This window comes from Cavia porcellus, unplaced genomic scaffold, assembly GCF_034190915.1.
Source record: "Cavia porcellus strain 051 isolate PalLab524CR breed Dunkin Hartley unplaced genomic scaffold, mCavPor4.1 scaffold_2, whole genome shotgun sequence".
Taxonomy (NCBI): domain Eukaryota; kingdom Metazoa; phylum Chordata; class Mammalia; order Rodentia; family Caviidae; genus Cavia; species Cavia porcellus.
In genome coordinates this window covers 71,145,726-71,160,079 of record NW_026947485.1, presented here as the reverse complement: position 1 = coordinate 71,160,079, position 14,354 = coordinate 71,145,726, and the positions used below count along the sequence as shown (strand labels likewise).

Below are 14,354 nucleotides of genomic sequence, written 5' to 3'. Positions count from 1 at the left end.
TTTGTTTTAAGTGAAAGAAAAAAACTGAAATTAACTTAGTGAAATTGGAACCAATGATCAACAGGCCCAGGAATAGAGCTGACCTTGAGTGTGCTTGTGGACTAGTTATGTTCCAGAGATTGAGATGTACAAAGCCCACACTTCATTTGCTTTGTGCTCTGTTGTAAGAGATGACTAACCTCTGGTAATTCCAGGGAACAGAGTAACTTGTGTGAAATTCCAGGGCGTGGTTGAGAAATAGAGTTTGGATCACAGGTCTCCCACTGACCTGAGGAAGAAAGGACCAAATGATTGGTGAACCTAGAAGGTAGACCTAGGACTAGTTTTGGAGAAGAAGATGAGACTAGAAGACAGCCTTGTTTTCTATACCTGCTTGTGTTCCTCAGCAGGTGGGTATGGGAAACAATTTGAGTGACTTGCCTTCTATGCAGAACAATTGCTGCAACTTTGCTTATATCAAGACTTACTTCCTTATACAGATATGTACAGAGCTGGCTATGGTATTTCCTTCTCTCTTCATTTGGCTCTAAGCATTGCAGATAAGGCTAGCCGAGGTACTTATATGTACTCTCTAAAGCCATCAGACAGTCTCTTGTTTCCTCCCATAATGCCTTTCTCTAAAATATATAAGCACAGGGGGATGGTAGTCAGTCAGGTCCAGGAATGTCAACTGGGTATGAGCCTCAAGGTAAAGAGGCTATGACTCCAGGGCACAAAAGTTTACATACCAAAAACCAAATACAATTCAGTTTCCACCTTAATTGAATTATGCAAGTTGCTCCTTCTGCATATGTTTATCTCTGCAGTTTGCAGAGATGCTTTTCTCACTATCTGACTAGCCAGCTCATGGTACTCACGTAATGCTCACCATCCTCACTGTCAAGATAATAAATTCTGGGAGAGGCCTAGGATCAGGGCCTTTTTCCACACAGCCTCATGGGGATTGGACTTAGGACCCCTTGGCTGTCCTTAACTTAGAATATGTCTTGGTGTCTACTTCCACGGTGTGTTGCATGGTTGGAGGTGGTAGATTGGAATTAACTTGCTGGGATTCCAATGACGTGTTAATGGGATTACAAATATAACTTTTTGGATTGTGACGAAGACTGGAAAAGGGATTATAATACTTGGATGCAGGTACTCAATATTTGGGATTATGGTAGATGAGGATCATTTCAAGTTGAGCACTATTGCAGCAAAGGTAGGGAAAGAGCAAGCTACCTACCTTGGTTTCAGGCAAGAACTAATCCACCTGTCTGCCTAGAGATGGAAAACATAGTGACTGTCCCTTGCTTCCTCATTCGCATTTCACCATCCTAAGGATAGACCAAGATTGGTTGGTATAGAATACTGAGTGGTATACTTCGGTTGCAGGGTGAAATTCAATTAAGGCTCAAAAACGTAAACTTGAATTAAAGTGGAAAAATAACAATGACAATAGGCCATAATAGTATTTAATGAAAAAACCTGGACATTCTTACGTGGAGAATGAAAAATGGTACTTGGGAATTAAGTAAAAAAAAAAAAAAGAAATCTGAGTTCATAATCACATATATCCACTCAAACCCACCCCCCAAAAAAAGGAACATAGTTCAATTTTGGTTAAGGGTCAGTTCATTACTCTCAAAATTTGTGTTTATTCTGTAATTCTTTTTTTAGACCCCACCACCACCTATTCTGTAATTCTTATACTAATTGAATTTCAGAATAATTTGATAGAGGAAAATTTCTTTATAGAACAGTTCCAGCTAATGAATACAAAAATCTGTAGAACGTTAATACTTTGCAATCTCTAATGAAATAATAGATTTGGAAAACGAACATCAGTAGCTACTAAAGCCATTGGGTATAATGTTGATGAGGACTTGATGGATGATTAGGCTGAAAAAGACATGAATTTATAAATTATCTGAGTCTCACTAGAAGCAGGCTATGCAGACTTTACCTACTTACTGGAGTGTCGCAATGCGAAGTACAAAGCCCCATCTATGAATATTCTTGTCAGAAGTTTGCACATGAATCTAATCAAGAATCTAGATTTAACAAACTGATTCACAAGAGATGGAAGAAATAAAGGAACAAATTAAATGAAGATATAAAGATATGCTCAGCCACATCTACTGTGAGAAATTCTGTAGGTAAGTGACATAGTTTCTTTAACAAGTGGGGGAGGTGTCAGTTTAGAGTTAGGAGGTTCTCTTGTGAGTCATGCAGCCAGGGAAGACACTGAACCAGAGAAATGTCTAAAGCTGTCTTTATTCTCTGGTGCCACTGTGTTTTCCCAGTGGCTCAGCCTCTCCCTCCAGCTGCTGTCCACTGGCAGGAGTTCTCAGCCCCTGCAGTGGAAAGGCTACTGTGCAAACTTAGGGGAGTCTCCCTGAGTCTGGTCTGGCGCAAAAAACAGGATAGTGGTGAGGCTATGGGAGGGAAACAAGGGCAGCCTCTGAACAACAATCAGCAAGGATCTGAATCTTCAAGTCCAGTAGGACTCAAGAAAGCACTTCTGCCACCTCAAACATGAGCTCAGCAGAAAGCCCTGCCCCCATCGACCCTGAAATGGTCGTGGCCTAGGCTGGTACTTTTGAGGTAGAGAGTAGAAGGAATAAAGGAAGTAGAAGGAATAAAGATATGTAGAAAGGACATGAGGAAATTACAATTTTAAAAATTGTACTTTTTTGTGATACTGAGGTTGAACCGAGGGCCTTCTCACTATGTTACACCCCCAATCCTCTGTTTCTTATTTTGAGACAGGTGCTCACTAAATTGCCCCCAGGCTAGGCTCAAACTTGTGATCCTCCAGCCTCAGCCTGCGAGTCTGCTGGGATTCTAGGCATCATTGTGCCAAGCTAAAATTGTACCTTAAGAAAACTGCAGCTTCAAGACTCAAAGTTAGGAGGCCGGGGATTTAGTTCAGTGGTATAAAGTGCCTGCCTGGCAAGCACAAGGTCATGAGTTTGATCCCTGGTACAAAAAAAAAGACTCAAAGTTACCTAAGATAGGGCTGGGAAGTTAGCTTAGCAGCATAAGCACCTGCCCTGGCAAGCACCAGGTCATAAGTTTGATCCCCAGTAACAAGAAAAAAGTTACCCAAGTCTACATAGTGAGACCCTGCCCCAAAAATCCATAAATTTGGCCTGTGTTTTCCTTCCAATACTATAAATCAAGGTGTTTTGGGGTGGGGGTGGTACCAGGAATCGAACTCCTGCCCTTGCACTTGCCAGGCAGGCGGTTATGCCGCTGAGCTATATCCCTAGCCCAATATTATACATCTGTAAGTTCCAATGACTCCATTTTCTAAGAAACAGTACTATTAATTGGGTACAGCATTTCCAATTAGCAATAATCACGCCTCAGGTAAACCTCATTAGCTAAGATAACTGCCACTGAGCAAAGCATTTCCAAACTTCACACAGGGTTTAGATTTTGGACAATAAAGCCGGTTTTTGCCTTAGGCTACTAATGAACAATCCAAGTTTAAGGAAACAAGCATGGTAAATAAGTCTCTCAGAGATAAAGCACTGCAGATCATCTATCTGGAGGATACCCCAAGACCTCATGAATGCTCCCTCCTGGGTGTGGTATGTCCGAGCCCTGAGTGCCACACTTTTACTTTGCCTGTGCCTCTCACCATGATTAATCAAGAACTTCCTCTAGAGTAAGTCGAGGTCCCAGCACCACTTTGGGGGAACTTTCTGCAATCCCATCTGTTGAATTTTGGGACGAGAAAATAATTCACTCCAGCACCGTTAGGCATTTACAGGCCCCTTTCTGGACCTTGTGGCCTCATCAGAACTTCCTTGAGCTGGGTATGGTGGCATGTGCCTGGAGTCTCAGCACTCTGGAGACTGAGTAGGAGGAAGGAGTTGGAGAGCAGGCTGGCCCACATAGTGAGACCTGGTCCCCAAAACTAAAACAAATGAAAAACCAAACCAAAACAGGGAACTTCTGCTGAGCCTTCTGGGTGTTTCACAACTGAACTGTTTTTTGTTGTTGGTGGTGGTGGTGGTCCTGGGAATTGAATTTAAGACCTTAGGCTTGCCAGGGAGGCACTGTGACCATTGAGCTACATCCCCATCTGCCAAGTTTAAATTGTTACATTATTATTGTTACTTACTGAGAAGACCAGTAATCTCATCTGTCAATTCAGAGTCACCATGTACAATAGAATTCTTTAAAAATGGGTTCTAAAAATACAACATATGATATTGTCACTTTTTTTTTTTTTTTGAGACAAGGTTTTGCTGTGTAGTTCAGGCTGTCCTTGAATTGATAGTGTTCCTTTTGCCTCAGGCTCCCAAATGCAGGCCTGTGCTACCACATCTGGCTAAATTTTTAAAATTAAAAACAACTAATGAGGCTGGGGATGGTGGCACACAACTGTAATTCCAGCACTCAGGAGGCTGAGGCAGGAGGATTGCTATAAATTTGAGGTCTGCATAGGCTACATAGTGAGTTCAAGGCAGCCTAAACTAAATAGCAAGACCCTGTCTCAAAAAAATTAATGAATAGTTTTTTTCCCTCTTGTCTTCGCTCTGAAGTTTCATGAAACAAGAAATGCTTGTTAAAGAGTTTAAAGTATGCTACTAAAGGGAAGGACTAGATATTTAAAAGTTTAAACACAATTAATTACCTTACAGGCTAAGAATGTGGTTCTGTGGTAGACTGCTTGCTTAACATAGAGGAGCCCCTGGGTCCAATCCCAGAACTGTTATCCCAGTATTTGGGAGGCTGAAGCAGCAGGATGGTGAGTTCAAGGCCAGCCTGGACAAACAAAACAAAACTGTAATAAAAAGAGTTAACATAGGGGTCAGCAATTTCAATCCAACTGTATATTCAAGAGACCTAAAAATATATTCAAACAAATACTTGTACATGAATGTTCACAGAAGCATTATTTGGATTAGCCAAAAATAGAAATAGTTTAAGTGTCAGCTGATGACAGCTAATGAATAGGAAGGTAAACAAAATGGGTAAAAGCCACACAGTGGAATACTTACTATTCAGGCATAAAAACAGAATAAACATTCTAATGGTTGCTACAAGATGAGTGAATCTGGAAAAAATTTTCAACCCAAAGAAACCAGGTGCCAAAATTCACATACTACATGATTCTGTGAATATGAGATAGACAGCATAGGAAATTCACAGAGAAAATGTTGCAGAAAAACCAATATCAAACCAGATGGAGGACTGTTTGCACCAAGGAATCTAGAAGGCAACTTTATTGATCTTAATGGTAGTGGACTAGGGACAATAGTATCCAAGTCACCAGCAGTGAATCAGGTCTGAGTTCATTTTAAATAGTTTGGAAGCAGGAAGTACAGGGCAGACGGCAGGTGGTTACATGGCTGGTTACATGAATTACACTAAGTCACATACTGTCAGGCAAGCTATGTCTAAATAGGTTTACTGAAAAAGAATTGTTTACCATAATGCAGGACATCCTGGGGACAAGAGGAAGGCATTTGAGCAGAGCAAGCAAAGTTAGAAGTGTCTTTGACTGGGTCACTTTGTCCAAACCAAAGTCCTTGAAGCCAGTTGGACATAATGAATATTCTTTTAACTAAAAGAAACACAGGCTGATAAGTCAAATCGATTCAGCACATTATCAGAAGAAAAGCAGCTGGATCCAGACAGTTAAGGTGGATTGAGTCTAGCAGGATGCTGATATGATAGCTGATTTTTAACTTGCTGTAACATGTCTATAAGTTTGATATTCTATTACTGTGCCTTTACTATTTTATAATAGTGTCTTTACAAAGGAATTACCAGGGGCAAGAGAGAGAGGCCAACTGGAAGAAGTGGCTGCTGCTGAGATAGGAGATTAGGGTAGGGAAAGCTGGCTGGGCAAGTAGCTATGACTTGTTATACAAGATCCTAGAATATATGCTCAGAACAGTTCCCAAAATCCTGCACCTGGACTCCTCCAGAGAACTCAAGCAGGTTCTCAATAGGCTGGCTCAGTCTGAGACATAGAGTTCCAACACCAGCTCTCAGAACCAGATGTAGAAATTCTCAGGCTCAACTTGGACATGACTTTCCCAGAACCCGACTGCTGATGCTGGTTTTCAGCAGCAGCAGCAGTATTAGTCTCAGAGAAAATCCAGCTTTGCACTGGTGCTGCTGCCCTTGGCAAACATCAGACAGGATGTCATACAGAAAAGATAAGACAGAGCATTGAATCTTCCAAGCATCAGGATATCTGAAAACATCTATACATTTATACCAGACACCCTGATAACTTTGACTATTGAGGCACTGGAGAACTTTGACCACAGATAAAGATACAGGGGTTCTAAGTCACAACGATCATCTGATGTCAGTCTGACTTGAAAAGACTAATTGTTAGGGTTCCAGCATTTATGTGAAAATGTAACCATTTTATATCTTTTTTTTTTCTTTTTCCTTTTTATCAGTACCAGGGATCGAACTCACATCCGCATGCTTGCAAGGCAGTGCGTATGCCACTGAGCTAAATCTCCAGCCCCAATGTAACCATTTTTAAAGAAGTACTTGGAAAAAAAATTGGTATGGACAGTGAGTCTTTTTGTTTTTTTCTGTTGAAAGTGAATTTAGTGCTGAGGAATCCCACCCAATTTTTCTTTATTTTTATTTCAAAGGGGGTAAAATTAAACACAACAAAACAGAACAAAATAGGACATAAGAAAGCAATGTAAGAGATATAAATTTCAAAGCTAGACCTGAGATCTTCACTATCTATCATATTGTCTCTTGTTTTCTTCCAAATAGTTGTCCATGTCTTCACATATGGAGAAGTCATACAAAACAACATAGTATAAAACTGATTCGAACAGAATGAGGAAGGTATTCTAGGTCTTCAAAGCCAGACAATAAGGAAATCACCAATAGCTGTCATAGAGATTCTTGTTCTCTTCAAAATAGCTGTCCATACTTTCATGTGTATTGAAGTTCAACAAAACAAAACAGGCAGCAGGGGACGGGTTGCTTGGGCTCCAGGTCCCAGCATGGCTCCGGTCCCACTAAATGCCAGAGGCTCCTATGGTGGGCCACTGGAGCCCAGTGAGTCTTCGTAAGGTAGAATGTTAAAGCTTTCCAGGCATCGAGACTATCCTGGCTTTGGACCAAACCCAGAACAAAGCATAGGTGAGGCTTAGGTACACACAGTTGCCTTGGTGCTACAAACTAGATTGTGTGCGTGACAAACTCACTTTAAAAGAAGAAATTGTATGGTTGTAAAAGACATTAACTTGTATGAAATAGCTTCCTCTGCTAGAAACCCCAGGATTTTTATTTGGTACTTGAATGGTATTTTTGGAGAGAAAATTATCACTAAATTAATATGACTCCAACAGAAATATTATTTTATTGTATTAATGAGTACTGTATTGGTTTGCCAAAAGCTTTGTAACTTAGTAAAAGTATTACTTTCTTTGGATTTGTACTTTAAGACTCAGCATACTGTACCATGGGCTGGTTTATGCTAACTAAAGCAATAGAACCTGAGTTTTGCAGCCCTCTTTTTTTTTTTTAAAAGAGAAAGAAATGAAAAAAAAATGGATAAAAAAGGGTAGAAATAATACAGAATCACAGAAAAATAAACAATAAAAAAGTCACTAGTTGATAAGTTGATAGTTGATAGTTGATATTGTCATCTTAGAAATAGTTGTTCAGGTTACAAAATTAAAGCATATAAAGTGACATTGAAATAGTGACATGGCCAACAGTTCTGTACAATGATCCAACAAAAACTTAGTAATATGGTTATCAGTCCTACACATTTGTTTTATCTTAAAGAGGGTAAGATTAAACATATCAAAAGAGAACAAAACAGTTCATAAAGCAACAATTTAAAGAAATACAGATTTCAAAGCAAGTCCACTGGAGATCTTCACTGTCTATCTTATTGTCTCAAGTTTTCTTCCAAATAATTGTCCCTATCTTCACACACATTGAATACATACTGCATGTTATAGAACTAATCAAATCATTACAGGATGATGAAGGCTTTTTAGGTCTTCAAGATCTGACATTGGGAAAGTCAATAATGACTACCATAATGTCTCTCATTCTCTTTGGAGTAGCTGTCCTTATCTTTACATATGCTGAAATTGAATTTAAGAGACAAGACTAATAGCACTCTGAACAGTGTATAATAGTATTGCTATATTTTATATCATAATGTTACAGAATTAGCATTGGGTTTCTTAGTGTCTCTTCTTCTTCAGAATATCTGTTCATTACATCTTGTATTATATAATCTGTTCCCATAAATAGTTTAAAAAATTCTTCCCATGTGTGAATTTCTACATGTATATCTATCCTTTCTGTATTATAGGGAAAAACAGATCATAACAAGACAACAAAACAAATTCCTAGAAAAACATGCAATGAAAAAAAGACACATATGACCACAATATTAGGTGATCTACCGTAGTTACTATGCTTTCTCTTGTTATGTACAATAGAGTTGTCCACATCATCAGGCTTAATATAGTTAAGCATAGTATTACATACCATTTTTTTTGCTTTTTTCTTTTTTACCTCAACTTGTGAGAATGGAAACATAGCTATTTTTATAAAAGGGCAACTTTGAAAACATTGTAGGACTTGAGAGCGGTTAATAATCAAAACCGAAAAAAAAAAATCAAAACCGATATGGATATTTTTTTACATCTTGTCAATCTTCAGAGTAGTTGCCTCTACTTTTAGACATGATACTAGCAAGCATACTAAATTCAAATAAAATCAGCCAAGGCAAAACCACGGTCTAACAAAACAGATTCAAATAAGATCAGTCATAGTAAGACAATGTAAGTAATATAGGGTTTCAGTTTAAAGTTAATAGGAAATTAAGGATAGTTACATGGTATAACCCTACAACTTTTGGGCTAGATGTCTGTGCCCTCAAATCTGATATGGGTGGACAGACCGGAACAAAATATAGTCAAACTAAACAGAGCGACAAGGCTACTGTGACTTTTAAATCCTGATACACTGTTAACAATGACCTCTGCTTTCCTTTTTTTTTTTGTCTTTTTCGTTTTTATTGGTACCAGGGATCAAACTCACGACTGCCTGCTTGCAAGGCAGGCGCTTATGTCACTGAGCTAAATCCCCAGCCCCTGCTTTCTTTTTTTAGGCTATTTTTCACCTTTCCCCTTCTCAGGATGCTTTGTACGTTTTGGGTCTCACTAGCCCCTTTTAGTTTTTAAATTAGGGGGCCAGCCCGTTGTCTACCTGAGTGTTTGCAGCCCTCTTAAACAGAACACTTAACACTTAAACAAGAGAGCTGCTGTTCACATCTCTTAGCATTTCACTTTTGCTTATTTTGTCAAATGTCAAAATCATGGTTTTGTAATTGCTAAGGCATGTCAGGTTATTTGAATGTAATTATTTTTGAATAACTGTGACCACAAAACATCTTTTTTACATGAAGAGCTGTACATCATTTGAAATTACTCAAATGATTTCTAGATCTGAAGTATAAATCCCAGGTACCTAATTTTTTTTTTTTTGTACCAGGAATTTAACTCATGACCCCACATTTGCCAGGCAGATGCTTGTGCCCCTGACCTCAATCCCCAGCCTCTAATTTTTTTTTTTTTTTTTTTTAAGACAGGGTCACTCTGTGCAGGTCAGGCTGGCCTTGAGCTCACTTTGTAGCCCAGGATGGTCTCAAACTCACAATAATCCTCCTGCCTCAGCCTCCCAAATGCTGGGATTACAGGCATGAGCGACCATGCCTGGCTCTTCTAATTTGTTTTATAAATAAGGATTTCCTTCTTCATCCACCCAGTGAACTATAGGATCCTAAAGTAGTTGGAGAGCATGTAACTCCGATATGTTGAGTCTTCAGCCCCTTCTGGCTTGAAGAATCTGGAGAAGACAGAGACTTCCACTCCCTGGGCACCCAACAAAAAAATACAGGGATTTGCACCTTGGGGGAAATGAGATAGATCAGGGCCTGGCAAAACTGGTGGGGAAGTAGTTGTGACCTGTTGATTACAAGATCTCAGAACACATGCTCAGAATAGTTCCCAAAGGCTTGCACCTAGACTTCTCAGAGTGACTCCAATAGGATAGATTCCCCAGATCTGATGCCTGAGATGTGGGGTGCCTGAGAAGCACTGCCTCTTAGGACCCAGTTGTAGAATTTCTTTCAGTTTTCTTCGAAGTTTGGACAGTCTAAAAGAAGAGGCAGGCATGAAGAGCTTGCAATTGTGGCTTTTCCTTACTCTGCTTTCTCCAGGGTGTTCTTTTATCTTGCCTTTTGCTCTTTTACTAGTTCCAAGTTTGCTCTGCAGAGCCAGTTTCTCCCCTACTCTTCACTTTTACTTTCTCAAATAAACTTGGCCACTGCTGTTTGCTCATTTTATATAATTCTTTGTTTGAGTTAAAGAAAAAAAAAAAACAAAAAACTTGTTCAGAGGACAAGAACCCAGAGGGAGAGCTGAGTAATCCAGGACTGGGTAACACTTAGTTGGCGAGCCACTTTTAGAAGCGAGCTACCCAGTGACACTACGTGGTATAGGGATTTTCTTTGGAGGTGATGAAAATGATTCAGAACCAGACACAAAAGTTGTACAGCATGAATGTATTAAAAGAGACCATAACCCCAAAACACAGTACCATGGCAGGCAGAGTATTTTAAAGGAATTTAGAAGGCAACAGATGCCAACAGAGACTATATTATCTGCTTGTCTGCTTAAAGTCCAGACCACCAAGAAAGAAAATTGCTTTTTTTTCCTGGAGCTCCCTTAGCTAATGTCCTATTGTAAGGGGGCATAGTGGCCATACCTGAAATTTCAGCACTCTGGGAGGCTGAGGCAGACAGGTTGCTGCAAATTCAAATGTAGCCTAGGGAATTTTAGCAGGACCCTGTCGCAAAATAAAAATAAAATGGACTGGAGATGTGGCTTGGTCCCCACTACTGGAGAGTAGAAAGTCACACTGCAAGGCAAAGAACAACAAACACATTTGGCTAGACTTTTAACACATTTGGAAAGATTTATGCCACACATCATTGTCTTTCATTTTGGCCTTATTTGATATTTCAAAAAGAATCATTTACAATTAATTGTTCTTAGGCCTAATCAGGCCATTTTGTATTTCTCCAAGACCACTGAGTTCCCCTTAAAATCGCTTATCGTTTCCTTAAAACCTGTCTTTTTCCCCTCTTCCATGGAAAATTGCTGTGTAAAGTTTGAAATCATACTGGCTCAGCTGGTAATCGCAGTCTTACAACATCACTTCACTCCTTGCCACTGTGATTCCTTCTTTTTCACATTAATAAATTTTTACACCTTCCCTTTGGTCGGTTCATTCCATCAAAGGCGAGGGGGCATCTTTCATTTTGCCTTTAAATAGTAAACACCACTGAGTTGTAACCTTTGTTTATTTATTGTAATACTGCCAGTTGAACTTTTGCATTGAGCTACTTTCCCAGCCCACTTTTTAAAAATTATGAGACAGGGGTTTCACTAAGTTGCTAAATTGCCCAGGCTGGGCTGAGTTTGAGACCCACCTAACTAACAGTCTCTCAGGGTGCTGGGATTACACGCCCACCACCGCGCCCAGATAACTGCAAACTATAAAATGGATTATTTTGTTTTACAAATATTACTTTAAAAACTCTGACTCGGTAGTCAAAATACTGAGGAGCGTGGAATTAGTCTTACATTCATTTTACCAAGGGTAATACTACTCAGCACTTGAAGACGAGTCCAAGTGAATGGTACCAGTCTCGAGGGAGAGTGCCTAGGGGGCGCTGCGGAGCCAGGCAACGCCAAGGCGGGGAGGGGCGTGGTCTAACTGGGGGCATGGCCTATAGGGAGCGTGGTTAGGGCGGGCCGAAGGCGGCGCTTCTGGCGCGCAAAGAGCCTGTTACCTTGAGAACGCGGAACAACAGAAGGCGCGGGAGGCCGCGGCCCTACGGAGCGAGGCGGGGTGTACGGCGCTCCCCATCCGAGACCCGGGCTTCCTGAGCCGGTCAGTGTGGGTTGGCGCGGGGAGCCGGCGCCACCCTGAGCCGGCCCCTGGCCCGCTGTGGAGGAGGCGCGGCGGGGCGCAGAGAGCTCCTGGCTCTGCGTTGGGTCCCGGCGAGTGGCCCTGAGAAGCGCTGCTTCCGGAGGGAGGTCCGGCGCCCCCCACCACCCCGAGAAGGAGGAGTAGGGGTTCAGGGTTCTCCCCAGGAGGGGGTCGAGTTCCCCTCCAGGAGAAGGAGGGGGTCGGGTTTCCCCCAGGAGGAGGAGGAGAAGGAGGTCGAGGCCCCTCCAGGAAGAGGAGGACGACGAGGAGGTGGAGGTTGGTCCCCTAGTGTGTGGATGTCTCGAGGGACGGCGAAGGGTTCGCGGGGTCACAGGCTCACTTGGAGATTGAAACTTCAGTGCGTCCCGCGCTGCGGAGATACGAAAGCCGCTTCTCCGTGACTGGTGATTTTGGAGAAAGAGCAAGGGGATCCAGATTCTGTCTTTGAAACCCCTCTTATATAACACTACCCCTCCAATTTTTAAAATCTTTGCTGTTTTCTTTACTCAGCTGCCTTTTTGATGCATTTGAAGCGTGTTATGAGCTGCTTATGTGATTCCCTATCCCTGAACTGGAAAATTCTTTATAAGAATATTAGTCATTAATCAACCAGAAGTTTTAGACAATCATTTTCTGAGAAACTAAGAGCACAGGATGGCGTTGGTATTTAGTGATACTCATTCCTGATCAATGACATGACACTAAGGATCCAGTAGCTTGCCTTTATCACACTTCCAAACCTACTAAGAATCTGAAGAAGTAAATTGCTATGGAGTTTCAAAAAACTTATTTTTATGAGCCATTATGAATGATTGGATGGATTTGAAATGCCTGTTCCACCAAATTGTAGTTAGATATTCCCATTATGAAACCAAGAAACAAAGTATGTGAAAGTATACCAGTTACTTTTTGTGTGTTTTGAGAAAGAGACTCTCTACCTACTGTAAGGAGGCTGGCCTTGAACTCACTAGGTAGCCCAGGCTGGCCTCCAGCTCTGGGGAATCCTCCTGCCTCGGCCTCTAGAGTGCTGGAATTAGTGTCATGTGCCACTAACACCCAGTTGTATTTGGCATTTTTTACCAGCAATTTCATTGAAAGCAGCTTTCGCTTAACATAGACCATGACCTGTGCTTCAGTTTGATGGCATTAAAAAAAAAGAAGAAGAAACTGATATGATAAATTGGAGATATTTGGAGACATTTGGAAAAATCTAGTTAATCATCAGGCTTGCTGTGTGAAAGTTTCTAGTACCAGTGACTGTAAAACCCTTTAGTTTCTAAGAAAGCATTTACCATGTATGTATTTCAGTGCAGAATTTCATTCGAATAATTAAATCCACCAATATTAGATGTATCTGTTCCGGCCACTAATAGTGACTTGTTGACTCTGTTTTGGGATTTGGCAACCCAAGGTACCTGATTTTTTTTTTTTTTTTTTTTTTTGAATTCTCAATGGGATCCTAGTAATGTGATGTAAATAGTTTTTGTTTTGATCCTCTTCAGACTGTACACCTAACTATAAATGCAAAGTACTGCTGCTGAGTTTTTAAAAAAGGAATATTAAATATGTCGTCAATATTTCCATAGTATGTAGAATGTAATTTTCTGTCCAGTTGTCTCCTATGTTAATGATTATGTTCAAGACTCAGGTTTTCTAAAGAGCCCATCTCATCCCAACCTGATCATTTTTCATCATTTGCACTCAAAAAGTAATTATAGATCAGTTACCTGTTACTTTTTAAAGCTTTTATGTGGTTGTAAGTTTGATCTTAAGACTGAAAATCGATGTTCAAAGTCATTTTGCAAACTTGTCTTTCATTTTCCTTGAGAGTAGAATTGCTGGGTCAAATGATAGTTCTTTTTAACTTTCTTAGGAACTGGCTGTTTTCCATAGCAGATGTACATATTACCTTCCCATTAGAAATGCAGAAGGGTTCCAACTATATACCCTTACCAACACTTTTGATTTTTTTTTTTTACATATTTTTTTTTTTTTTCTGAGACAAGGTCTCAATATGCAGTTCGGGCTGACCTTGATTTCTCTTAGTAGCCCAGGCTGGTTTTGCATTTGCAATGATCCTCCTGACTCAGCCTCTTGAATGCTGGGATTACAGATGTGTGTCATGGGGCTGGGGACTTAGCTCAGCGGCATAAGCGCCTGCCTTGCAAGTGTGTGGTCGTGAGTTAGATCCCTGGTACGGATGAAAAAAGAAAAAGACAAAAAAAAAAAAAAAGTTAAAACAGATATGTGTCACCACACCCAGCATTCTTTTTCTTGAAAATTTTTTTTGAATGAGAGAGAAACTGTCTCTGCAGAGTAAACTTAGAAGAGTAAAAGAGGAAAGA

General features: G+C 40.5%; 1 protein-coding gene and 1 pseudogene across 5 annotated transcripts in view; one reads left to right on the top strand and one right to left on the bottom strand.

The window, feature by feature from the left end:
• The window catches only part of Kif27 (kinesin family member 27), a 206,118-nt gene that overhangs the window by 6,485 nt on the left and 185,279 nt on the right, over positions 1-14,354 (top strand). For 2 of the 5 annotated variants that reach the window (XM_023567367.2, XM_013158331.3), the window contains exon 1: positions 11,819-11,970. The exons of 1 other annotated variant lie outside the window; for it this stretch is intronic. The gene's annotated coding sequence lies outside the window, so the exon portion shown is untranslated. Of the gene's footprint in view, positions 1-11,818; positions 11,971-12,146; positions 12,286-14,354 lie in introns of those variants that run through there. 2 more of the 5 variants (XM_063243581.1, XM_013158332.3) reach the window with 2 other exon arrangements.
• On the bottom strand, positions 3,264-3,395 carry LOC111758404 (U4 spliceosomal RNA; annotated as a pseudogene).